At 38.9% G+C, this 27,500-nt stretch overlaps 1 protein-coding gene across 1 annotated transcript in view; it reads left to right on the top strand.

The window, feature by feature from the left end:
- NR3C2 (nuclear receptor subfamily 3 group C member 2) overlaps window positions 1–27,500 on the top strand; it is a 1,048,765-nt gene that overhangs the window by 212,091 nt on the left and 809,174 nt on the right. Inside the window, exon 2 of the mRNA XM_044062249.1 lies at window positions 8,601–8,673. The gene's annotated coding sequence lies outside the window, so the exon portion shown is untranslated. The remainder of the gene's footprint in view (window positions 1–8,600; window positions 8,674–27,500) is intronic.

Raw genomic sequence — 27,500 nt, 5'->3', positions numbered from 1 at the left:
GTGATGGCATGTGGGTAGCAGGGAGTGGAAAACCATGAAGTCCTTTGTCTTAGATTCCATTTCACCTGAGGCTATCTCTGTTCATTTAACTTGGACATCTGAGTTGTATTTGGGTACCGTGGCAGTTGTAAAATGAAAATTACTGACCCCAGTTGTTTTCATAAAAAAAAATGGTCATTGGTCTACTGTAATTTAGCCCTAGCCATTCAGTTTCTTCCTGCAGCACCCCCCTTCTTTGAAGCCATCATTTGCCACTAGTTATTATTGGAGTATTAGTTTGACAAACAATATGCTTTGTGGAGGTATTTTTTGAGGGAGGATGCATTAGGCAAATCCCAGAGGAAAAATATTTGATTTTTCTTTAACAGTGAACTACTAATTCTTGTGGTCACATATTCCACATGCCTAATTGTTTACATATGAATGTCTGTAAAGTATGTAAGATAAAATCAGATCTTGCTTCACAGTGCAATGCATGTAGATTAAATGACTGTAAATGTAATGAGGAAGCACTTGGTGCTTTTCTTAATATCTGTAACTAAATGAGTTTCTGTAAGGAAGAGAAAAATAAATAAAAAATAGTTTTTTAGTACAGTGACATCAACAATTTGAGATACTGGGCTAATAACCCAGAGGTAGATGGAATTAAAGTAGCATCCATGTTTAGAGAAATTAGTATCTCCATAAAAAGTGCATGTTATGCAGTTTTAAGCAAAATTATATTTCAGTCCATTTGACTGAAGTTATTATATGAATTGTAACATTTACATAACAGTAGCTGTACCAGTAAGGGCATAGTTTATAAAAAGTCTTACCTTATATAGAGCTTTAAGAATACAGTCAGTAAAGGCATTATGTCCAGCAATTTAAGGTAACTGTGTCATAAAATGTTGCCAGGTTTTAAAATCTGCTTTGTAAGCCATAAAAGGGCATAGCAAAATTAATTTAAAATGGGTGGTGAAAGCCAAACACACTCTGGCTAGGCTTATAAATGCCCTAGGGCAGATAGCCTAGTATGAACCTATGAACCTATGAATTACTTATGTTGTTGTCTGTAGAAATGTTGTACCATGCTCCCTCTTATTCATGAAATTTGATATTCCAAAGTACCCATGTGTAATTCTGAGACTTGTTATTGCAAGTCCCAGAATAGTGAACTTGCCTGTACAAAAAATGTAGATTTACAGATACCCAGATTCCTGTGCGTGGGAGTATTCTTTTTCCTCCAGGATATGGCAGTATCAGAGTTGCTGTGTATATGCTGCGAGAGGTGTGATGCAGCCCCCTAAAATGGAGGTACGGGGGGGGGGGGGGCTTGCTTTCCTGCAGAAAACAACTTTAAAGGAAACCATGATTAATGACATTCACAGGTCTTCTGTAATTCATTTTTTTCATATTTCTGAGACCTGTAGTTACGAGTTTTGAAATTATAGTTTTGATCCATATTCCAAACTGTTAACTTATTTGAAACTGTCAAAGAGTGCAGTTGTATACTTAATATACAGAATGTTACATGTGTTTAACAAATGCATTTGGTGTTATTACTCTGAAATATTTATGGATGCAAAAAATGCAATTTCAGCAAAATAATGGTGTATATGTGGTAGTTAGTGTAGGAGAATAATTGACTCAAATTTTAAGATACTTAATGAGTTACTTGTTGGTACATGAAGATTAAAATGTAGAACATGCATATTGCATAAAGAGATTTATTCACAAACTGAGGGAAGCGGTTTTATCTAAAAAGGCCATCTACACCTACCTGGATGATTATTTATTTTGAGTGCATTTGCAACATCATAATATAAAAAAATGGGGACTGGAGCAAGGAACTAACTGGTAATCCTGTTATCCCTCCACCATCTGATAAACCTGCAAAATGTAAGGAAATGATAAACATGCTAAGTTGTATGTACAGTACGTAGTAGAAGTGACTTTGAAAACAAAATAATAAAAATATACCTTTAAAAGATACGTGCGTTGTGTCAAGTAGTTAAAACATCTAGTGTTACTGTATTTCTGTTTCATATCCTTGTCTCTCTCTAATAATTTCAAGCGGTTGTTTTACAATAGCAAACTTGCCAAGAGCTAAGAGTTGCTAAGGTAACACAAGGGTATAGGAAAAAATATAGGAAAAAAATCATTGGGAAGCTATATGTAAGGTACATGACTAAACACTTTGCTTTTTACTTTTTTACTTATTAATCATTTGAACAATTAATGTATGCTTTTTTCTGATAAAGTAAATAATTATTGTATTAATTGTATTACTGTTCATGTAAATAATGCATTTGGTTCTGTCAGAGAAACCAGTCTAAATGAATTATATCACTCGCTCCTATACATCTAGTTTTAATAATTAAATCATTTTGCTGTAATATATAATGAGATGTACAAAATAAAAATGGAGGACCAGATGGTTGAAAATACAAACGAAACAAATAACACATGTATAGAAAGTAGTTTTAGATGAGTGTTTTTCAGAGCTACTCCAAACTGGAGTTGTGAGGGCTATAGTAAAGAAATATGAGAAATACCATCCTTTTCAGTACAGACTGAAAGATGCAGCCAGTACAAGTTCAGTTCTTCCACTAGTTCCCATCTCCAGAGTCAGCCTGGATGTTTGTCCCAAGAAAGCACCATCCTCCTAATCACAGATAAACCAGTATTCAGTGACCTAACAACTAGCAGCTCCTAAGTCATTCCTTTTGTACAGCATTACGTAGTATTCATGGGTTTGAAGCCAGAAGTCAGCCACGTAAGCAGAGATCAGCATCTATCCATCAACAACATGTAGAAAGAAATCGTAAACCTGCAGACTATGCACCCAAAAAGGAGCATTTTCAGTCCTTTCACCTTTATTTCTTGAAGTTCTTCCAACCTGAATAAAAAAATATGATGTCCTAATGACTCTAAGCAACCTAAAGTTATAGTAGATGATGACAGGTGGTGCCTGTGGAAACAGTAGATGTCAGGTTTGCAGCCCAAGAGAAGACCATTTTGAATAAATCAGGCAAACAGCAGTAATCTGTCAGTGTATACCATGGGAACTCTAGCCACTAGTAAGTTACAAAACAATTTGTTTCAAACTGGTTTAGCTGTGTTTTTTTATCCAGATAAAGAGAGATTGAACATTGTTAATAACTGCATTTTGTGGAACTCTGCAACATACAGTACCATTGAACTAACCGTCTGAAATGGCAGCTCCACCTGAATGCACTGAACAGCTTTACTGTTGAGTTAGTAGCTGTGTTTCTTGTTATACTGTATGTAATTAACATTGTCCTAGTCGTGTTGACCAGAGCTGTTTTTTCCCCAAGGTGAAATTGTTCCGTAAAAGACAGAAAAAGTAAATGTAGTGGTTACAAGGAAAGGGGACATAAAAGCTTTTATCCAGAACCTGCATTGTTGCCTACAGGTGATTTGAACTGACAGTAAAATGTATCCCTCGTTATGTAGGTGAGTTGTCCTCCACATACAGTGTTGGAAAGACTAAACTAATGGTAAAATAACTACAAATTCCAGTTGTGCAACTCTTGTTTATTTTGTTCTTACTAAAATGGACAAGTAAAAGTGTCTTGCTTGAAATAGGGTGGTATGCTAACATCATGAACCTATATACAGAAAAAAATCCAATTTCTGAACTGTTGCCTTATCAATCACCTTACAGAAAAAAGTAAAAAATGCCTTGATGTCTCCTATACCTCTCATCTGTTCCTGGTTTTGACTCACCTCTGAACCTCTTAATCCCTCTTAAAACTGGTGACCTTTGGAGAAAATGAGAAGACTTTTACTTAATAAATAATGAAAATAATTAGAGTTATAGACTTCTTTTATTTCAGAAAATACATTATTAATTTATATTCCCTTATTCTGTCAATGTCTGAAGTTAATGATACTAATATTTTAAAAGTGACTCTGATTGTCCCGGATTATTTTTGAATTTGTCCCTGATTCTATTGATATTTATCCTTGATTGGTTGAGAGCTATGATGTCTCCTGTCCTACATATTACTACAAAGAAAGACTGAAATTCAGGCTCTACCTGCCATTCTGCAGTGTCTTTAACTCTAACCATATCATCTATGTCCTTATAACTGCACCTACCTAAAAAATCTACTAAAAAACTTGCCAACACTAATTTTCTCACCCTGATGACTGAAATTTCAAGGAAATGTAGACATTACAAGAATGTTAGTAATTATTTCTGATACTGCTGTTTGCAGGAAGCTTTGTCCCATCACAAAGTACCTGCAAGTCTAGTTACCATGGCATTTTTCTTTTTTTTGACTGGTTTGTTTCCCAGAATAGTTGTGAGAAGGTCTTATCTTCCCATCAGGTATGCTGTCTAGAAATGAACTAAACTGAAAAAATTTATGCAAGGCCAGTTAATGTAAACTTGTGGCCTTAAACTAAGTCCTAAATAAACTTTTTTAGTTTCCTAAAGTATTTTAAAACTGTAAAAAATGTAATTGTAATTTTCTTAATTTTTATTTTGGTCGTGTACCCCAGATTTTTTTTTGTTTATAAAGGAATCAGGGTGGGGGGCATTGGATGTTTAGTTATCAATGTATGAGAGGCAGCAGTTATCAGAGTACCAAATACCTCTGATGTAACCTGATTGTTTTTAAAAAAAGTATAAAGGCGTATTGAGTATGTGAGGTACTGATGCACTTAAAAAGGAAGTGTGTGTGTGTGTGTGTGTGTGTGTGTGTGTGTGTGTGTGTGTGTGTGTGTGTGTATGTGTGTGTGTATATATATATATATATAATATATATATATTCTATATATATATATATATATATATGCATATATATATATATATATATATATATATATATTGTATATATGCATATATATATATATATATATATATATATATATTGTATATATGCATATATATATATATATATATATATATATGCATATATATATATATATATGTGTGTGTGTGTGTGTGTGTATATGTATATATATATATATATATATATATATATATATATATATATATATATATATATATATATATATATATATCTATATGAAACTAAATCCTGAATTAGAAGTTCTTACACAGGGAAGGCAGACATTAAGTGCAAGCTAGGAAAGTAGAAATTGGACCTAATTAAGGCCTGCAGTTTTGAAATGTATGTGTGTAAACTGAAGTTGAGTATTCAAGAAGAAAATGGGGCTGTGAGAGTAATGCACGATACTAATATGTTAAGTTATAAAAAAAGCATAGGTGAATTAGATGGACATTGCAATACTGAAATGCTTGTATGGTCACTCTGTAACTGTTAAGCCCTAGTTATTAGGAGTGCACAGCTAGATGGAGTTTCAGTCCGAGTTGTTAGACATAGCGAATTTTATGATTCACAAATAAGTCACGTCAAGGCCTTCATAGACTGAATTGTCTGGAATGCTTCAGATATGGATTAAGTTCTATGGGAAGACTTCATGTAGCATTTTTTTAATGAAATGCTTATAGTCTGTTAAGCAGGATCTGTCTGGTTTTAGTTAGTCAAAAGCTAAACAACTGCAGTATGAAAAATAGGGGAGATAGTACGCTGAAAGCATGAGGCTAAATTGTTTTCCTAAATGAACCAATGAGTAAACTGTTTGTAGAGAACTTACATTTACATTGGTAAAGTGCTGTCACTCCATGATGAAAATGAAGTCATTAATTTGTAAAAGAAAAAATGAACATTATCCGTAACTGTGGATCTTCATCTGAATTTTCTGTTGCGCCTAATGCCATTTTGCTTTGTAATGAAACTTGTTTGCAAATTTCATAAACATGATGAGAGAGTGCAGTGAATTATTTCTTTGACAACATATTCGTTCAGTTGTAGAGAATGTATACACATGTGGTAGAACCCAGAGGACCTAGGCAGTTGACCCTTCAGCATAACTGTAAGGCTTCTCTCACTGCTTCTAATCAATGGTGTTGGAGCAGAGGACAAGGTATTTAGCATTTCTGGGTGGCTGCAGGCAATCTTGTGGACCCCAGCAGCAGCAGCTGTGCCTCACTGACTGACCACTGAACAGTGCCTCTTCAACAGGCTATCAGACTTTTTTTTTTTGTTGTTGTTGTTGTTACAAAAAATACTATTAAAGTCTTCAGGGATGGAAACCAGCTCCATGTAGTAGAATGTTGGGGCTTTGATTGACACTTGGATAACCTGGGTTCAGTCAGTGGCCTTGTGCTGGAAAAACTGGATGAGGTGGGAGAGGATTATCTCTTCTTGGAGAGTGAAGGTGGAAGGGGGCATGCCCTTGGACTTTGTCTCCAGGCAGTGCATACTTCAGTGGATGTAAGAGACCTGTCCATTTACAGTGGGGGCAGGGCTGTGCCACCCGCATTAAGTAAGTTCCATTGCCACATCCGTTGCATACTCATCTGTTTAGAATTTACTCAGTTATGCATGAAGAGACTATGGTGATAGCTTTTATGTGTGTGTGTGTGTGTGTGTGTGTGTGTGTGTGTGTGTGTATGTATGTATGTATGTATGTATATATATATATATATATATATATATATATATATATATATATATTGCACTGTATTACATATATCTAGTATAGTATAATATAATGTGTATGTGTTGTGTACATAGATTTAAAAAAATATATATGTGTGTGTATGTGTATATATAGGTCTACTTCATATAGCTGACTTACCATTTTGTTGACTTTCAAATCATCAAGACCACATTGGCGAAAGTTTAAAATCACGAACACCTGGAACATCGTATTTTCCCTCCGGGAAAGTAACCACTTCACCATGATGGTGAACTTTGCCTTTTTCTCCGCTGTTGATATATTTAATTGGGGGGGGGGCGCAGTCCCCCACTTTGGTGGGTTTCATTTGTTGAGTTTCTATTTTAGTTGTTGGTAGCCAAGTGGTTATTTACCCGGAGAGAAAATACGATGTTCTGGGTGTTCATGATTGTAAGTGTTCGACATTGTCTTCTCAATGATGTGAAAAGTGAAAATCAAAAATCAATGAAGTGATAAGTCGACTGTATGAAGTAGATCTGTGTGTGTGTGTGTATATATATATATATATATATATATATATATATATAGACATATGTATGTGTATTTGCATACCTATAGTCCCACAGGCGCGCACGCACACACACACACACACACACACACACACACACACACACACATTGTCCCAATAGTGCTTCACGCAACAGGAGTTAGGTGTCACTCTTTCCTATAAATCATACAACTGAAGTAGGTACACATGACTTTTATGCTTTCCGTAATACTGGAGATGTGAGAAAAAGCTCTTGCTTCAGGAAGCATATTGCTGTTCTTTCCTCTTCCCAGATTCTTTCCTTTTTTTTCACTGCTTGCCTGTCTTTTACTTTGACAATAAGTGGAAGCTTCTAGAAGGAATAAGTATCATAGAAGAGTAGGGTTGGAGTTCAGCATGGGAAATTTTGGATCTAATGGTCTTAGGTGTCAATCGTATAGTTCCTGTAACAAGACTGTATTCTAACAGATCCATGTACTGAGTCCAGAGACTTTTGCTTTAAGCACTTTGTTGGAGTCCTTACTGTCGGTCAGTTATGCTTTATTGCTTCTGTTAACCTTGAGTGTTTTAGTGCATTATCCAAGAGCTTGGGATTCATCCTATCAGTTTATTGTAAATGTAGCTGCTCATTTTGCTTTTATGTTTGTACCACCATTTGAGCTAGATTGTGGCAGAAAATTGTCATTAGGTCTGTTCACTTGCCTGAGTATTATCAAATAATTAAAGTCACAAGTTGTTGTTAGACTAGTGATCAGGTTGTTTTAAGACCCTTGTAGTGAATTACAGGAAAAAGTATGTAGCTGATACTTATGTATCTTTGGCATTTGGCCTGAATGCATTTTGTCTGGTCAGATAATGCAGAATATGACAAATGATATAATAAGAATTTCCTGAATCTGTACGTAAATGTGAAGTGAGATTCAGGACTGGTTCCATGTGAAATACAGTGTATGATGCATTTAAAAAACCCTGGCCGTATGGCACAGAGGAGTGAAGCCTTGACTACAGGACAGATGACACAGTTCAGTTAGCACAGACGTCTAGAGGACTGCATAGGGGAGAATGAGGCAAGTGGTCAATGGCAGGTCACTCATACTCTAGTGGAATGAGGCTGCTAGACCTGTGACCTTGGTGACAGCTAGCAGTGACTGGTTGTGTCTCTCACCAGCAGCGGCTGTCTTGGCTTTCACTGTGTCATACAAAGACTACACTACTGTGCATTGGAATGGTATGTGTGCTTGGTCACTAGGACAGGGATAGGGTGATAAAAAGTATAAACTTAAAAGCTATGTTTTGGTTCAGTTCCCCAGCTTCTTGTTAAAAAAGTTAATTGTAGAGCGACATGAGACACTACTATTTTTTTTTTTAATTAATGGCTGCCACCGAGTACATGTAGATGTTTTAAATTTCTTTAATTATTTGGGCTATTTATAAAAGAGCAGTACACTAACTGCACTTAAATCAGATTGTAAAATAAGGCACAATAAAATTGTTCATTGTAATTGCACTAGAATTTCCTGATATTGACCACTGTTTTAATTCTTGATTACAGGACTGATCCAGTTCTTCGTGCTGTGTTCATCAGCAACAGTAGAAAACTGCTCCCTCTCTCTTCCCTGAAAATAGTAAGTAGCCTAAACATGTTAATATTCAGATAAAAAAGCTTTTTTATGACTTCAGCAAAACTCTGACAGGTGGCGAGTTAAAAGTTTATCACATTGCTTGCATAAAGACTGGTCTTTTTACATTAAAAAGTCGTGGTACTTAATTGCAAATGAATGAAAAGGAAGTAGAAGTATCTGTTAATGCTTTAGTTCCATCATCTAAACATATGTAATTCTGTAGCTGTCTTATTTAGAGGGATGTGTGGAAGCACAACTCTTTGCATGGAGTGGTGGGTGCGTCTCCCAGTTCCTGTCAACACTTACATTTTAAGTAAGTAAGTAAGTAAGTAAACTTTATTGTCATTCAGACTGTACAACCATAAAGTGCACAGCTTAACAAAATTACATTCCTTCAAGCTCATGATACAACACAGACCATCACAACAATAAAACACAAGCAGTTACATCACATAAACAATAAACACACACATGACAGAGTCCCAACCATCCGAAGCTCCATCTCCGCACCGGCAATCCCAGTCCAGTCCCAAGTCCCTGTCCAGTTTCACCAATCCAACAAAAACAAACTTTCAAGAGTCCAGATCAGCACACATCGAAGGAGACAGTCTGGTCTCCACCATCTGCCCTCGTCCAGGTCAGCGACCACAGTCTCCACGATCCACCATCCACTCCGACACCATCCTCATCTCCACCAGCAACCTTCCAGTTCCTCCTTCACAATCCACTTGAAACTTGCACAACACTCTGACATCATCCAGCACCTGGTCACCACCATCTGTTCCTCTTGGCTTGCTTCTCCACATACAGGGCTGAACAGCCACAACCAGGCCAATCACTCCAGCCATGTCTACCACGCCAACCACTCCAGCTACCTGAGTTAATCTGGAACAGCCCCCAGTCCAGTCGATCCACCAACACCACGGCTGCCTTCTCTCCATTCCACACTCGGTCACCAGCGACTCTGGAAATGCTGCCCAACTACAGAAAAACAAGACAAAACAAGACAGTGGGAGCCAAAGAGGCCGCTGCTGCATACGGCGTCGTCATCTTACGATCGCAAGATTAACATAGCTTTAAAATCTTGGTCTGATTTTGTAGAACTCCAGATACTGGTGTAAACAGAAAGGAATTATGCCAAAGATGTTGGGGACATTCAGCGCTCCCATTTATAAGCTGATAACTACCCCACCCCCACATCTCTGTACTATACTGCTGTAACTAATACCAAAGTTCTTTCTTGTTTCAAAAAAAGTTTGGTCAAAATCTAGATGGACCCCTGTATCTTCATTCAGCATCCTTTGTGGTCATTTATCTTCTCTTTCCTGATTCTCCGAAGGTAAATTTTTAACTTCGTTATTAATTGTCATTTCCGTCATTTAATCATTGTTTCATGCAGGCATTTGCCCCTTCAGCAGTCATGGCTTATTTAAACAGTTGGCTCTGTGGCAGTGAAATCCCCCTTGCAGAAGGACTCCTGAATTTTTTTTTTCTCTGTTACAGTACCTCCCAGTTAGGGTTGTCACTTTTAAAATAGACAAAGAAATGGGGAAGAAAAAGCCAACCCCTTTGCTTTGTCCTTACTCCTCCTATTTCAACAGGTAAATGTGGACTTCTCCTTCAGAGCTACTTGCATGCTAGTAGTAAAGTGTTCTTTCACAGTTTCTACATGCATCGTAGCTTGTGTGTTGGCTTAAGTGCTACGATGCCTCTCTGCCTTCCAGCATGCATGTTATATGTGGACAAATTCTTAATACAATTTATAACGAACTTGTTATTAAGGATGTGCCCACACACATCTACTCTGTTTTCTGTGGTCACCGTATGGGTGGTGGGTGTATGTACGCAGCACTGCATGTAGATGGTTACACTCTGATATAGTTACCCCTGTCTGTAAGGAAAACAGACCAGATATTCCTTCCTCTTAAAGAGTGTTTGTTTAGCCAGCTAAACTAGCCTTATGTCACTTGAGGAATTCTTCTTGTAGTTCTTTAGCTGCCATCCCCTGGAATATGAATCGAGCATGTGTATTTGTGTCAGTCATGTTATCTCTGAGGGCTTTGTATTACTTACCACAAATGTACTTTAAATGAGGTAATCCTAAGTAAAGTATAGTGCTCCATAGAGAAGCTGCCTGTTAGCATTGTTGAGGAGGGCATTAATGGCCGGATCTCCATAGCCTGTACCACTGACAGTGTTATGCTCTGAATGGCGCTGCAGCATATAGGTCTACCATGGCAGCAGGAGGATTGATCATAATTGTACTTTGGCACTCCTGCTTTCCTCCTTACCGTACTCACTGAAGATGTCATGGTGTCCTTTATAGACTTACCCTTCAGGGGATTCTCACATTTTGGTGTGTACAGCAGTGATGCTTAAAGGTCGATGAAGTAAAAAAGGGCAAACTGAAACAGCTGTGAGTGAGTGTGTTACGTATGTGTATGTTTGTAGAGGTCAGTAAACACCATGGCTGTGCTGACACCCATAACACAAATGATAGGACCTTCTTTAGACCAACAGTTTCCTTCTGAAGCTCAGTAAGAATACTGATCTAGAGGAAGAGGTTCTGTTTTTTTAACACCTTTATTAAATTATCACTTAAGACATAGGCAAACATACATTAATACAAAAGAAAACAAGCCACAGAAACATGTTTTCCATTTAAATACATTATACATCACATTTTCTTTTTAACTGTCATCAGTCCAGCATTCCATAAACCACTCAATTCCTGCCCTCCCTTAAACATCACTCTACCTCCTGAGCATTTCTGCATCTGTTTATTTCTGTGTAATTTGCTCCCTTTCCTTTTCAAAAAAATGTCTCTTTCAGTTATTGTGTTTTTATTACAATGTTCACTACTATGAATACAGTTGGTTTAGACTTTGATTTCATTTTGCTGATAATTGCTTTTTTGGCATCCAGCAGAATTTAACAAAGCCTTACTATGTCTAGGCAATTCAGATCCTGTGTTCCAACATAATAGAATCGTTTCCTTAGACACAAGCATTTGCTCACCTAATATTTCTAACAGAGTGTAGGGAATTTTTAAACAATGTCACTTCATTACACCCCCAGAACTTATCTTCCTAGTTACCTTTTTCTTCCCCCCCTTGCATCTCCAACATTTGCTGTCTTTCTGAGGAAAAATTCTTGGAGACTGCTTGGGGTATAAAAATACCTTTGCAAACACTTCCAAGGAAAAATCCTAAACCTTCTGGACTTTGTTACATGCTTGGGAGCCATGCGTATGCCCTCCCATCGTCCCTTGGAAATTTTGTCACATGAGTGTTCAGAAAATGCCCATCTGTGGGAGATGTCCCATTTCATCTGTGGGTATTTGGTCCACTTGTGGCTGATAGCTGAGACAGTCTTATCTGGCGCAAGGAGTCTCTGTTTCATATCGTTCATGCATTCAGGATCTTTATGAACTTTGTCTCACTGAATTCCAGCCTAGCTCTTGACTTTCTTGTGTTGTTCCGTAGATAGCAAGACATGCTGGTCATTTGTGCAGTTATAAAGAATCTGAAACATCTGACACAAGTTCACCGTCTGCTTTTGGTTGACACACCTTTGGCTAGCATGTCTTTTAAGGGTTTGGGACTCACGGGAGCCTCAGGTTTGACAGTACTGTACGCATGGTTCTGTATAATAATACTTTCAGTGTTCACTGGTCCCACAAATCACATCCTCTGAACATCTGATTCAAGATTTCACCATTGTGCTGAAGCATTTATGTTGGCAGATGGCAGTTGCCAATCTCATAATAGGCACATTTTTCTTAATTTCTCTTCCCGAGAATACATTAACAGCAAATGCGTATTCCTTGGAATAGGGAGCATACTGTTGTGACCATACAGTACAAGGACTGTCAGTGTCTTAAACTGTTGGGAGTAGTTCTTCAGGCTCTTCAAGCCCCAGAAGAGTGGACTCTGCAAGGCTACATCTCCAAGCAGTTAGATAACAGAGCAGGAATGTGGTACATCAATAAGCAAGGGGATCCTGTTCTATCTGCATCTACTAAGGAATCTGGGAATGGGATTTCAAGACCAGCGGATTTGTTTCTGTGGTTCACACTCTATGCGGACTGAGAATGCGTGCAGTGATGCCCAATCAGTAGTCCCTTCGTTTCTTGATAGGCAGCATGATGTTCAGAAAAATAAGGGCACTTATTTTGTGATCCATTTTCTTTTTCAGCGGAATCCAGATGTCAGAAGAATTTCTTCATGATTCCTCTCTCCTCAGTGGCAAGAACAAAGATGCATCAACATAGATTTTGCTCAGAGGCCTGCTGTGAACCTTTCGTCTTGTGCTTCTGCTGTATGAAATCCATTCTCTGATCCAAAGAACATGAGATGACATTCTTACTAGCTGACACACATTTGGGTTCAGTGCTCGGGCAGTTTCTACCAGACCCTTCTCTTTGACTGCTGCATCACAAATGTGTGTTGCCTCACTGTTGCAGCAGAACCTGTGCAGATCAGCACCATCTCATACTAACTGTACGGCTGTTTATGTATGTTAGCTGCAGAGTCTGAAGATCTTCAGTTACAGCTCTCTGTACAATGCCTTCTACCCAAAGGCCATATGCTCAGAGGACCTGGAGGACAAATGAAAAGGGTGCAATGATTCCTCCTCATTCTCTTCTGTTGTCTATGATGCTACAGTAGCTTTAGGAGCTTTTTGATGATGGTCTTCACTAGTACTGTGTTAGAATTCATTTACCTGCTGTGTTTGACTTCCATACTAATCAAGACTGCAAACCCTTAGCTGCCCTTGAAGTTTGCAAGGCTTTCCTTATGGTGCTTTCATTGTTTGGATGGAGACACAGTTCCTGTGTGAGTTGTTTATTTTATGGTGGAGAGGCTGATGCTTCCTCCCGTGAATTTCTGAGTTGCAGCCATTACCAGTGACTGTTCTGTAGCTGAGCTATTTGGACGTCTACTGAGTATCAGTTTCTCCTTCATGCCTAAATGGCTGTGCCGACAAGTTAACATTAACTTGTTCATGCGCAGGTTTTGTTCTTATAGTACTTTTTACCAGAGATAATATCTTCTTTATTGCATGGACAGGCGGCTCATGCACTATGTAGACAGGGTAAAGCCGATTAAAAAGATAATTAACTCTTTTCTTTATTTTTTTATTAAGGGGCACAAATGGTAAAAAGTGGTTTTGCCTGGTCATCTCTGACCACCTTAGTGTATCATTACATTCTGGATGTGACTTACATGTCCTGATCCTCTTTTGGGGACACATTTTTAAGGGAATGGCTCTTTAGGACAACTCTCAAGAAGGACTGAGCTCGGGATGTAAGTTCTGGGTACTCACTGTAATGCTGAATTTCTGAATAGAGCTCCAGCTACAAAAACTATCACTTTTTCCTTCCTTTTCCGTCTCCTCATGTACCTTTTTCATGGCCTAGAAATGGAGTATTCTGTGTGAGCAGTGCATTATAGTGTTATGGATGGAGTTTAGCAGCCTGAGAATTTTTTGTGTGCCAAGCAGTCTTTTTTTCCCATGACCATTAGCTTTCTTGTGCCCCTACAGAACTAGTCATTCTGCATGATTAACAGGTGGTCACAGGGGGCTGTTGTCCAGGTGCTATCTACGTTACTGATTAGTTCTGTCCTTTTTACCCCTTGTGGCAGCTTGATATATTCATCCTTTTTGCAGTGCCACCTTATTGACTCGTATGTTTTTCCAGATATTGGTTGTGTGCCGCCTAGTGTGTGCTTTCTCCTGTCTTGACTTGTGCTGCATGGGAGAGTTAGCATGGCTTATTTTTCCCACCTTCTCAGGCCAGCTGCTGCAGATTTTGGATCACTAGTCGATCCCAGTGCGTCTGGGTTGCAGTCAGGGCTTTATCCCTCTGCAGTATGGAGTCTGCTGCAGCTAGTCTATTTTAATGTCTGTCTCTTGCTGTCATGCGCACATAGAATTGCCTTGGAGGGGGAATTTAGAACTAAAACGAAATGTGAGGCAACAGGCCACACCCAAAAAGGAACTATTTGAACAGTGACGTTTTTTTCCCTCCCTAATTAAGTCCTCTGTAGAACTATAGTAAGAACAAAACTGAACGCATTTATGACAGATCCCTTACATCATGTAATATCAAAAGCCAGTCACACAATAAGCAAATAAATTATATATGTATATATATATATATATATATATATATATATATATATATATGTGTGTGTGTGTGTGTGTGTGTGTGTGTGTGTGTATGTGTATATATATATATATATATATATATATATATATATATATATATATATATATATATAAAATGTATCTACTACATCAATGACTCAGAAAAATAAAAAAAAAACAATTAAAAAAAAATAATGTGAGTATAATATTCAACAGTATTTCTTTTGGTTATATGTACTATGTATGCTTACAAATATGAAAATATCCATAAAAGGCATCTAAACAGGCCACAGTCAAATATTAAGTGCCAGAAATAATGTGAAGAAATGGAATTCACTAAAGACAATGCAAAAAAAGTAATAGAAATAATGTAATAAATAATAATATAAAAAATAAAAACGAAGCCATATTTTACAAAGTAGTTGCGTACAGTTTCAGAGCAATATCGATGGAAACGTCCATTTAGTGCTAATTGTCAGTAAAGTTTTTCCCGTTTGCCACCTGTAGGTGGCACATGTACTCTGTCAAGAATAAAGTATACCCTTTTTAAATTCGCACAGATTTGAGTATATCTACAAAGGACTTTTTAGGGTTCTTCTTCTTAATCTTGTAGTCATGTTCATAAATCATAGAACAAAATATTTTCTCTGCCTTGCCTATATAAAATGCTCGATGGAGGAAAACATCTGGCCACATAAACCACACCTTTAGAATTGTAATTAAATCTACCCTTAGATGGAGTAACTTTTAGATAACTGTAAATTGTAATGTTAGTGGATTCTGTTTGTATACAGGCTCCACATTTGGTCATTCCATTCTGTAAAGCATTGTGTTTTAATGACCGGTATTACTCTCAAGAACATTCTTAACATTTCTCCCTTTTTAGAAATATTTTGGGACCATCTCAAGTCTGTCAGACAATGGAGTGGAATTTTTAACTGCCGTCCAATTCCTGGTCATGACAGACTTCATATTGTTGGCTTGATTAGAGAACAGATTGATCGTAACTCTGGTGTAGTCAGTCTTGTTGGCATTATTGCTTGTACTCTGATGATGAAGGCATTCCTTGTTAAACAACTTTGTAGTAGGTGCAGGCTTTGTAGACCCCTCTCCGAAAAAGAAATGTAAACCACACATTTTGGTGAGAACATCTTTCCAGGTGTTCACTGACTTTCTTGACCAAGTTTTTTCATCCATTTATATGCTCTCCTTGTGTGACTTGACTTCAGTGAATAATTCTAGTGCGAAGCTGAGAAGTTAGGTGTGTATTTTTACCTACAGAAAAATTATGGGTATTAAAGCCTGCACATTAGGTTAAGTGCCATAGTTCACCGCATGGAAGCCTCCTTTGAACAGAAGGTGACAATATCAGTATTTTGAGTGCAAAGGCATTGCTTGCAGTCCTGTTTAATGCATAAAAAGGTATTTGGTCAATTCATTAGGTATATTTTGTGTATGTACAAGGGCTGAAGCATTGCAGTTGCTCATTGTACTGTAAGTTATGATACAGAAATGTCTGGCAAACACCCCATCATGGCTTACTATTTATTTAGCCCCACCTTCATTTACCACTGAGCAGGTGCGTGCTACATGCACAGAAATTTTGTTTTGTATTACTTAACATTTACATTATGCATAATGGTTTAAAACTTATTTTTTCATTTCCCTTTTCAGTTTTTTGTCTTTGTAATGTGTACATGAGCAAATTTTGCAACCTCATCTGCAGCTTTTGTTCAGAAATCACTCTTTAGTTTTTATAAAACAGGATGTAATGCAGTAACTCTTAAGATTTGCACCACTTGCTGTGATATGCAACTTCTGCTGGTTATGTAGCTGTTATTTGGTTTCTCAGAAAGAATAAATCCTGATTCTCTTTTAGCAAGTGGTATGACATAGGGTGGCACAATGGTTAAGATGTTTTCCTTGCAGACAGGAGGTACATTGTTTGATTCTCATTGAGGGGAAGTAGGCTAGGCTTAAAACATTCCACAAAGGCAGCTAGCCTAATACGAACCTATGAACCTGTAATCCCAGTTGGTTCAGGATTCAGAGTTGGGTCTGAACATGAAATATTGTGGGAAATCTGATTGCGAGTGTTACACTTTGCTATTTGGAAGACTGATTGGAAGTGAAGGATGGAGAAAAGTCTCCATACTGTGTCCATGATAATGTCGTAGCCATCCACCTTGTTCTAGACTTTCCAAAAAATGCAGCTGTACATATTCTGAACTGGTGTTTTCAGTTAGAGTAGGAAATACTTTTTACCTCCACATGCAGTGACTGCTTTTTTTCTAGTTTTAGTCTCTTAGATAGTGGTCATATCTTGCAGCTTGGTTAAAACAGGCAGCAAACTGAATGAACCAGGTTCTACATGAATTACATTACAAATGCTGCTCTGGTTATGAGACGTTTAAGTTGTCATTTGACTAATGCAGAGCCGAAGACAGTTCATATCTTGTTCAAAAATACAGCAGATACTTCTGGTAGTTTTAAGGAAGTTGTGGCTGCAGTTAGAACTTAGTTACTGGTTGTTTAGGAAAAGCAGTACTAGAGTGCTGCTCTTTGAATGTGATAAATGTTCCTCTTTTCTTATTTAAGTGCTGTTGTATAACACAAGTTATTTGTAGTTCATGGAGTGTGATGCTTATGCTCCAGTATCTGTAAAAAGACAAATCATTTAAGTGCTTCTATAGCACAAGACACGATCTTAACAAATATTAAGACTCACTGCTTCACTAGTTAAGATTGGGTATCCTGTTCGGCAGTTGCATCTGCCAGTACTGACCAGCAAAACAATTAAAAACAGATTTGTTTCTGCTTGCAGTTCGTGCCAGTAATGTGCCCCTGACTTTCTGTAACATAACAGTGTGTGTTACACTGTCGTTATGACAGTGCTTGCTAAGTGTTTATGGCTTTGAAAGCCAGCAAAACACTTAGTGATTCTTTTCTGTAACTAGCAGTACATAGTGCAGGCAAAGCTCTGTTCACTACAAAGAATTATGATTGGGTCTTCGGTCTAGGTTGCCAAGATTTACCTCTTGAACTTTGCTCTTGAGGTGAATTTCTTGGCATCCATGTGTGGAACACATAATAAGCAGGTTACAACTGGAGACCTGATCGTCATCTTCTATAATATGTTTAAAGTACACATTTCCAGATTTATTTTCTGCATAGAATACTGAATAAAGGAAACCAAGATTCTCCTTTAGAAGTCCCTTGTTTGTAACAGAGCCCTGTAATGTAAACATTTAATTTCCAAACTAAACCCCACACACACACACACACACACACACACACACACACACTCGGCAAGGTGAAGTGCACAAACCCTTTCTGGCTCATGACCAAACTCTGCATCATCCTTCCATCCTTCTATACAGTGTCACCCACTTAATCCACCTGTATGTTTTATAAGTGGCAGATGTTCCAGAGAAGATTTTGGTTCCAGCTTATGAAATGTCAGTGAATTCCTGCACCTCATTTTCAGTCTGTTGGATCTAATGTTTGTTTAATGGTTTTGAACAGCCTTGCTGAAAGTGACTGAAAAATCTTGCTCATATTTACTGACATTAATGTGGCTTGGCCTGGTTCTTGCTTCAGTTAAAGTAAAGTTTACATTTATTTTGAACACGTTCACTAATTGCATATGATGTTTTGGGCTGTCTGACTAGACTTCAAGTCACAGATGTCTGACAGTAAAAGGTATAAACTCTATAAAGTGTTAAGTAATGAAACTCACTGTAACACTGGTAACGTGCTTGTGCGTAGGGCTTTACTTTATTACTGCTTCCAGTGTGAAAGGTAGTGCCCCCCAACTCCTGCGACCCATATATACTAACTCTGTGTTCTTTGTGTAAAGGGAATTCCGAGAGATATTGCAGATTCAGAATTAATGTCAAGAGAAACCTACTTGCAGTACAATGTTAATGCTTCTGAGTGCTTAATGCAAATGTTGCAAGCTTTTTCCTTGCTCCCCAAGTGGCTGTGTGATTGAAATTTTAGCCTTCACACTTCTGAGTGACAACTGTTTCAAAACTTGTGCCATGCTGACAAAGTTGCAAGTTAGTTTTCCACATCTGCTGGATTGCTCTTAAATTAATAACTTCTGCTTTGTCATTCAGAGCTTTAGTCTTGCATACTGATTAGCTGACTGTCTAGGTGAGAACTACCGGATGGCTCCTAAATGTGATCTGCTGGGTTGTTTCAACCATATGGCTTTCATCCACAGCGGAGCTCATAACCTCTGTTTTCATCAGTACTCCCTTAGCAACTGTATATAATATAGTATATAATATAATAAAGGCAGCAGTACAATGTCCGAAAAATACATATTTCCAAAACAAATCAGTGTTTTCATGCAAACTGCAAGGGTTCATCCTGAATTAGCATAAGAAATGTGAAAAATCATGCCAATGATTTTGGGATCAAACATCACTGTGTTGTTTGGTTCGACAGTTATTTCATCAGTAAATTTATTTATTTAATTTTATTTATTTATTCATTTATTTGCATTTGTTTACTGGGATGGTCCACTGGAGGCCCGGGAAGAAAAGTTCCACATACAAAAGAAATTTAAATACAATCACATTTTCTACATACATAGAGAGATAACTTAAAAAAAAAAAAAAAGGCATACAGTCTTATAAATTACTAGGTAGACTAACAAAGGCAGTATACATTATATACAAAATATACAAAGTACAATATATCATCTGCTTTGGATACTGTAGAGTGAAGACAGCAAGAGATAGTTGCATAACTGTTAAGCAGAGGGGAGAAAAAAGTTAGTGAGATCAGGTGGCGGAAGATGCTCTGTAGTCGTAGCCACATGTACATTGCCATAGGGCGAAGATATGCTGTTTTAGAGACTTTTTGAAGAATATGTGATTGGAAATAGTTCTGATAGAGCTGGGTAGGGAATTCCATGTTTTAGCAATGGTACGAGTAGAGAGATTGACCAACTGCTAGATTGGGTATTTGCACGGAATTGATTTTCAGATCTGAGTTGTTGGGAGGGCTTATGGAGAGTAAACAGGGAGGTGAGGGATGGACAAAGGTAGGTTTAGTAATGATATTGTGAGCTGTGGTTAACTGTAAGTAGGTTAGGTGATGGGGAAGTTCGAGCCATTTTAGTTTATTACCACAAGATACCTTTTGCTGAACAGGTGTTAATATAGCAATAACCCACGCCTGGGTGTGGGTAATGCTAAATTTACCCACGGTTGGCGTGGTTTGGTCCCGAGGGCGAAGCCCGAGGGACCAAACAAAGCCAACCGTGGGTAATTTAGCATTACCCACACCCAGAAGTGGGTTATTGCTATTATACCATGACATTATTTAAGAAAAGAAACTATTCCTTTTCTTAAATAATGGCATAGTATAATGCCTGTTTACTGCCCTTCCGCAGATGCCTGGCATCCGCGGCAGTTCTGATGTACTGCGGCGCCTGCGCAGTACATCAGAGTTGTAAAGCAACGGAGAAAGCAAGATCTCCGTTGCTTTTTAGTGTCTCTATTTTTAAAATGAGTTTAACTTAGCGAAACAGTTTTAAAATAAGCAACGGACATCTCCGTTGCTTATTTTAAAACTGTCTCGCCATGTTAAACTCATTTAACATAGCGAGACATAAAAAGCAACGGAGATCTTGCTTTCTCCGTTTTTTAACACTGTCTGCTATGTTAAATGGGTTTAACATAGCGAGACAGCTTTAAAATAAGCAACGGAGATCTCCGTTGCTTATTTTAAAGCTGTGTCGCTATGTTAAACCCATTTAACATAGCGAGACAGTAGAGTTATACTAATGGAAAAAAGTCCGGGGGACCGGACCTTTTTCCATTAGTATAACTCGATTTACAACGGGCACGCTGGCCAATCAGCGTGCACGTTTTGGGGGGATCATGGTATAATTAAAGTTATTTTCTTGATGATCATGTCTTGGACACCCAGATTATCTAGTTTTGTCTGGAACAGGTTGTTCATTCCTTTTTTATGTTCTTTCCTATAAATAGAGCAATAAATCATTATAGTCTCATCTTGGACACATTGGTAACTTGAGTAACTAAAAATTAAGTACTATGTAAGCTTATCACCATCCAACAGCAGGACTGTAGGGTGGTCCGTTCCTTCCCTTAGAAGCTGGTGCATTCTTTTAGGATTTGAGGGCTCCAGGAATACAATTTACTGCATTAACAAAACATCAGTATTGGTTGCTGTAGGTGCTTTAGTTAGTAGAATATAGCTTGCTCAAAGGTTAGGTACTTCTTTAAGAGATGATGCTTATAGTCACAGTTATGGTTTCTGTACATTTTTCCTACTGCATATAGCCACTAGTCACCACTGAAGCATTTTTTTCTCCAAAAGGGGGCTGTTGTAATCTATTCATTGCCTCTGCTTTCTAATCCCCAGAAGTACATAATAGTCTGAGGTAGTTGTTTACCTTCTCTCTTGGTTGTTCTAGCTCCAGATGTCGGTCATCTAGGTCATAGTTTCATTACTAAGATGAGTTGTTAGTGGAAGTCTTGCAGTATCAAATGACCTTCATTCATTGTCACTGGAAAGTTTTGAATATTTAAACAAGAATGAAGTGCTGTTTATTTGGGGTGTCCTGAGAGGATTCATAGTCTTGTATATGCTCTTTCTTTTTTGTTTTTCAAAAATATTTGAGAAAGTTCATAACATACCAGTATTTTCTTACATTATTGGAAGGCCCCTTCCACTTGCTATATTTTGTCAGGTGACTATGCTGGGCAAGGCTAATTTGTGGTCCACTTTTATTTATCAGTCTTTTGTACAGGTAAATGTGTTGGCATTGTAATGTTGTTCAGAAATACAGGTGCTCTGCAGTGTAGAGCTGTCACTGATTCTCTGATGCTAAAGACCATGCTGCCCTTATTCATGGATGGCGGTGTTCACCTCCTGTAAAAATGAACCATAAACGGTCTGAGGTTTCTGTCTAGGTGCTTCCTGTTTGATAGAGAAAGTTTGTATATGCTTCAGAGTGCTTTGCATGTTTGATTAAAGTCTGATAAAATATAAGTTTGTTTTTGATGAAACGTATGCTGTAGTTTACAGAGGACCATGTCAGTCCATTTATTGAAGAAGATATATGGGCCTTCCTTTTGGTTATTCAGGGTAATGTGTTTCATTTTTTCGGACATGCTAGTCTTTTGGTGGGTAATCTGTGCTAGCTTCAGATCGTTCCCTTTTGATCTGCCTTTTCCTCCGTGACTTTCAGAATGTATGGCAGTGGCACTGTTTCCTTCAGTAATTAAAAACTGGAATGTGTTTGCTGAGCTTATTACAGTTTTAACAGTCATGCTTCTGAAAGGCAGTGAAGCTGTCCAGGAGCTTTGTTCTTCTTCTGTAAACTTGTTTTGGCTTCTAATCATCTTGGTTAAGTTTTAACTTGGCTCTTTCTCTCCAGTGTATTTCATTGGATCACAGTTCATTTAGTTGCAGAGGAGCATAGTTTTGAACCAGAATTCATGTTTAGGTTTATTAAGAAGTTTATACTAAACACAGACTGCAATAAAAAGGGACATAATGAAACACCATAAATGTAATAACTCGTAAAATTATTTGTTAAAAAAAGCTTGAAATATTTCAAAAAAAGTCCTGGACCGACTTGCAAACATGGGTTTTTAGGGACTTATTAAAACTGGCAAGCATCGGGGGCTGTCTCATCCGCTGGAAAAGAAGATTCCAGAGATAATGTACACAGGCAACTCTCTCCTCCTACCACCCAACACTACAACCTGTGACAGACGCACTTACATAGCCAAAATGGAAGCAAAGCTCTCTCCACCCAAGATTGTGCTAAACAGTCAAGAGGAGAAGGTTAACACCCACACTACATCTCAAGCAACACATAGCCCTTCTAAACCTGCACCACCAACACCCACATATAGCAACACTAAATCCACATATGCAGAGGCCCTTAACTGTAACCTGCCCAAGCAACAAAGACCTCTGAAGCTGAAACGCAAACAAACACCAATCACAACCAATGTGTCACATAGTTCACAACACCAGTGTGCCACCCAGCAACAGCCCCTAAGGCAAGACAATGTACCTAACACTTTAGTCATAGGTGACTCTATAGTCCGCACACTGATGTCCCTCTCACCAGGTTGAATAAGGAGAAAATTACAGTCAGCTGCCTGTCGGGTGCCAGGATCTGCCACATAATGCATGCACTCAAGTCACTCCACAACAAGTACAAATATGACTCTGTCATTGTCCATGTTGGAGTGAATGACTTGAGACGTACCTCCCTGGACTACATGAAAAGAGACATGGAAGAGCTCTCAGATCATGTGGCCCAGGCAGGTATGACCCTAGCCCTGAGTAGCATCCTGCCTTCGCCCAGAATGATACCACAATATAAGGATAAAATGATTGACTTCAACAATTGGCTAAGCTTCTGGTGTCATTCAAAGGGGATCCAGTATCTGTCTGCCTGGGACGACATGATCGACAGACCACGATGCTTTGCCAGAGATGGTCTGCACCTGTCACCCCTGGGATTCAGGTTACTGACTCAGGCTCTTGCCACCCCTATAGTGCCTTTTTTAGGCAAAGTTCAAAGGACAAAACCACCACCATAACAGGAACAAGCATGCAAAATCTGAAGGTAATGCTACTCAATGCTAGAAGTCTAAACCTCAAAATGCACTCTCTCGAGGCACTCCTAAAAATGGAGAACATCGATATCTGTGCAGTAACTGAGACCTGGTTCAAGGCTCCAGAGGGCACCCCTGCAATACCAGGCTACAACTCTTACCACACTTTTCGGCCACCAAACCAGGACCGAATCATTAAAGGTGGAGGAGTGCCCATATTCACCAAGGATATTCACACCAACAGGCTAGTTGCCCAACACAGTGCGTCTGAAATTCTTCAGGTGCAACTAACACTAGGTAAGACTGCAATCCAAATTGTAGCTTGCTACAGATCCCCCACCATGCCCCAAGATTCTCACTACACCTTTCTAAACATACTGGAAAATATTAAGATACAACCAAACACCCTAATACTGAGTGATTTCAACTACCCTATCATTAATTGGGAAAACTACTCATGTCCCAACACCTTTGCGCAACGGTTCTTGGAATTCATAAATTCCAATGCCCTGGATCAACTAATCCATAGTCCCACCAGGGGCTCCAATATCCTAGACCTGGTCATTACCAACATGGGAAATCAATGCTCCATACCTATGGTCACCCCCTCGTTAGTCAGGTCTGACCATAAGCTAATCACCCTTAACATCCACATCCCCCTCCCCAGTAAAGAAAGCACCATAAAAAACTTCTCCAAAGCCAACTTCATGCTACTCAAGTCAGAAGTGACAAACTTCATAACACCCATGCAGATGGGAACTGAAAGTTCAACTGCTGAATCCTACACTAAGGCACTGTACGAGCACATCCACTCATGCATGAATCGTGCCATCCCAAATAAAACCAAAATGCTCTCATCCAAAAAAAGGAAGCCAATCTGGTGGTCCCCTGCCATAAACAAACTTTACAACAAAAGGAAGAAACTTTTGCAGAAAAGAGGAAAATCCCAGGATGCAAAAAACTCCCTTACTAGCCTCAGTAAGAAACTGAGATGCCTCATAAAATCCTGAAAAGCTAGTTACGAAAATAAAATTGCCAAAGATTCCAAAGACAACCACAAAGCATTCTATAACTATGTCAAGAATCTAAATGGCAATGCTCATATCTGCTCTGAGCTAAAACAGAATGGCATTAAATATACTGATCCAAAGGATATTGCCAATATCCTGGCAGATCGATTCAGTGCCAACTTCACCCCTCTCACCCCTAAATGGCCCATCTCAATACCGGAAGATTGCCAAATTCCAGTAATAACGGCCACACAGGTACAAAACGCACTCTCTAAAGCCAAGAATACAGCATCTATGGGACCAGATGACATCCCGGGCTGTGTACTACATGAACTACAATATGAACTGGCACCTCACCTAAGTGTCATGTTTAATCATAGCCTCACCTCAGGTTTTGTGCCCACTGAGTGGCGCAGAGCTACAGTTATCCCAATCCACAAGGAGGGATCCACCTTGGATCCCGGAAACTACCGTCCCATCAGTCTGACAAGCCTCATCTGCAAGGCCATGGAGCGTATTATCATGGAACTTATAAACAAAGACATTGGCAACCTTCAAACACTGGACCCCACCCAGTTTGGGTTTGTGAAGGGCAGATCTTGTCTCCTGAACCTGATTGACTTCTTTGAATCAGTCTCCAGAGCCATGGACAAGGGTAAGGTGGTCCACACAGCCTATCTAGACCTTGCCAAGGCCTTTGACACCACCCTAACTCTGGAATCATAGATAAACTTACTAAGTTGGGCATTAATCCCTATGTCACCCAATGGGTTGCTAAATGGCTTACTCATAGAACCCACACTGTAAAAGTAGCCGACTCCAAATCCAGCTCCAGACAAGTGACAAGTGGAGTACCTCAGGGTTCAGTCCTGGGGCCGCTCTTGTTTGGCATCTACTTCTCTGAAGTACAGGTCAACACTAAGGGACTCTGGCTAACAAAGTTTGCAGATGACTGCAAACTGGGAGCCATTATTGAATCCCCAAATGATGTGGATACTCTACAAAAGGGCCTTACAGAAACAGATGCTTGGTGCCAGAGCCATGGGCCCAAGCTCAATGCCAAGAAATGTATTGTTATCCCTTTGGGAAAAAACATGTATCCATGAATTACCATATAGGTGGCAGTACACTAAACACAGAAAGTGTGATAAGAGATTTAGGGACACAGGTGGACAGTGGTCTCACCTTCGATAACCACATCGCCACAACAGTCAGGAAATCCTTCTATGTGGCACACCTCATCACAAAGGGCTTTTCATCCAGAAAAAGGAGGTCATTGTCCCACTGTACTCATCCCTCATTAGACCCATTATAGAATACAATGCCCCATTTGGTATGTACCTCTCAAGACATCTGCAACAACTGGAAAGGCCTCAGAAATACCTCACTAAAAGAATCACAGGCCTAAAGCAGATGCCCTATGCTGACCGCCTTAAAAAACTCCAGCTATACTCTGTCGCATATCGTCTACTCAGAGGCGATCTCTGCTTAACATACAAGGCCATGTCAAACCCAGAGCTGTTGGATATGCTACACTTAAAGAAATCCCAATCCCTCAGAGCTACACGCTCCAGGGATCTAAACCTTGTCATCACAATAAACAAAACATGCTGAAGGGATAGGTTCCTGACCCAGAGACTCCCCAGACTCTGGAATAGATTGCCCATACATGTCAAGCAGAGTGCCTCTTTGGACCTCTTCAAGAGGAACCTTGACGATTGGATGGGAGAAAGGAAATTCACCCCAGGGATCACGTCAGTTGCCCTGCTAGATAGGGGTCCAGGAAAGTAAATAATGTGGGAAGAAATAGCCAGGGAATTGTTATGGCTAGGCTTGTATAGGCCATAGGGCTGATAGCCTAGTACCAACCTATGAACCTATAAGGGAATGCTTACCAGAAGTTTCTAGATCTGCTGTTGGCAACACTGACAACCCCAGGGATGCTGAGCATAAAGATCTAGAAAGGTTATACGGGACCAACAGGTCTTTGAAATAAAGATCAACCATTTTGTGCATGGCTAACTTTGTAGGGCATATGAGATTAGATAGGCAACCAATGCATGCTTAATAGAAGTGGAGAAATGTGTTGGTACCCTTAGCACCAGTAAGCAATCAGGCAGCAGAATTGTGAGCTAGTTGCTGGCATTAAGTTCACTGTCAAGAAGCTCTAAAGCCCTAGGAGTAGGGGGTTGCAGTACGCCAAACAGGATAAGGCCAGAGCATTTACTACCATACGTAATTCTCCGGGAAGGAGCAAGTGCTTGATGTAGATAATATTTCTTAAGTAGAAGTAGGATATATTAACAGTAGTTGATACCTGGTCCCTCACTGTCAGGCTCTTGTCAGTAACCACACCAAGATTTCTAACCTTGTCAGTCATGTCCATTTCATCACCATTGCAAATAAGGGTGGGAGTTAAAACCTGACAGAATGTTATGGAAAGCTATGACCACTGTCTTGGAGATGTTATACTTCAGATGGTTGCAGTTCACCCAGTTTTGGATGCATTCAAAATTCTTATTAAGAAAATATACAGTAAACATATTTCTTGAGTAGGAGAGATGAATTTGCCTGTCATCCATATAGGAGTGGTACTGTAAACATCTCCTCCTAATAAAGTCATCCAGTGCAGCGTATACCTGCACACATGCAGATATGTATGTATATATATATATATATATATATATGTCCACTTCATAATTTCGAAATTTCATAACCTCGAACATCACAATTCCGAGGTTCAGATGTTTGAAGTTTTGACATCTAAAAATAAAAAAAAAAACAAAAAACCCTAAAACAGTAAAACTTTAGCAATCATGTTTTTGCAGGGGGGGGGGTAAGCCCCCTGCACCCCCACACCCCCTGCTTAAATATGCCAACTACCAGATCACAGTACAGTGAAGAGAACAGTAAAGTTACTGTTCCGTAATTTCGGGTGCTCTCAGTTGTTCAGTTTCGAGATTTCAAGACTTTGAGCATCTGAACCTCGGGATTGTGATGTTCGAGGTTTTGAAGTTTCTAAATTACAAAGTGGACATATATAGGT

The sequence above is a fragment of the Protopterus annectens genome, chromosome 2.part1, assembly GCF_019279795.1.
Source record: "Protopterus annectens isolate FY-2018-M chromosome 2.part1, PAN1.0, whole genome shotgun sequence".
Taxonomy (NCBI): domain Eukaryota; kingdom Metazoa; phylum Chordata; order Ceratodontiformes; family Protopteridae; genus Protopterus; species Protopterus annectens.
The sequence above is the reverse complement of the archived record's forward strand: the minus strand, read 5'-3'. Positions and strand labels throughout refer to the sequence as shown.